Here is a 1369-nt window from a genome sequence, read left to right as displayed (position 1 = left end):
GGATTACCACTATTGCTAAATCCACTACTGTTGGAAGCTAAGCAGGGTTGGGTCTGGTTAAGATACAGATAGGAGATCACCAGGTAGTACTAATAAAGAAATCCTATGTGAAACCTTGGGCAGCCAGTGACAGAAAGAGGTGGCACAATACTGGGCTAAACGGACCAATGGTCTGATTCAGTCTAAGGTAGTCTCCTGTGTTACTATGCGTGTATAAGGCAAAGGTTTCCAAGGATATCAGGCTGTTCATTCAGTCCGATGCTTATCAGGAAATATTTTATTTTCCATCCGTTTATGCGACTCAGATATTATCTCCATGGTTTCTACACAGCAGGCATCGTTTCTGTTTCTAAGCCAATGTCAAAAAAGTGCTGCCGCTGAACAATTTGAGGCAAGGTTTTTTAAAATAAGGGTAAAAATCACAGAGTGGTGAGATGATAGCCATCTTCAAATATCTGAAGAACTCGCATGGAGAAGATGGGGAGACCCCGTTTTCTGCTGCTTTAGAGATTAGAACACGAACCAACGGATTCAATGTACAAGAAAAGAAATTGTACCTAAACATTTGGAAGACCTTCTTGACTCCAAGAGCTGTTTGACAGTGTAATGGACTGCTTTTGAGGGCAGCGGATCTCCTTCTTTAGAGGTCTTTGAAGTTGGATGGTCACCTCTCCAGTTGAGTATTCCTGTGTGGAAAGTGGTTGGATTCGATGGCCTTTGTGGTCCCTTCCAACTCAATGCTTCTATGTAGATGCCCCTCAAAATTGGAAAGACCCGCTTCTTCCTATCCTCAACTGTTCACTCATTGCTGGTCCAGGTACAAGAGATAAGAACAACGCATAGGGCCCTTTTGAATGTGGCATCTAAATTACAGAATCCTCTATTCTAAGAGAGTTGGTTTGCCCAACAGTACCAGCATTATGCCAGTTCAGTGTGGCTGGAATAAAATCAGGGGAATTTTGTCTCCTTTCGGACTGACGCTATTAAACTGAGCTACATACATTTTCAATTTACTGCTTGTGTTTCTGAAGTTGCTTTTCTTAGCTCTTTGTGAAGGGGCACTGCATTTACAGGAGAGAAAGCTGTACGAGAGAGATGTTACCAAGTTTAAAGATAATCTACTTTTGAACATGGCATGAATGAACTATGCTCAAATTGGAAGGCAGAAGGAGACAGCAGCATTAACATTGCAATTCTACTCCGAGTACCAAGTTAAATGGGGCTTACTCCACACTGATTTTTTACCAGTGGACAGTATTACAGAGAGAGTACAAAACTATATTATTTCATGAACCTGTGGCACGGCTCTTGAAATGTCTGTAGACACTTTGACGTTCAGTGGGATCCACATAATACAAGAAGCAAGCAA

The sequence above is a fragment of the Sceloporus undulatus genome, chromosome 7 (genome assembly GCF_019175285.1).
Source record: "Sceloporus undulatus isolate JIND9_A2432 ecotype Alabama chromosome 7, SceUnd_v1.1, whole genome shotgun sequence".
NCBI lineage: Eukaryota > Metazoa > Chordata > Lepidosauria > Squamata > Phrynosomatidae > Sceloporus > Sceloporus undulatus.
Note: the sequence above shows the minus strand (reverse complement) of the source record.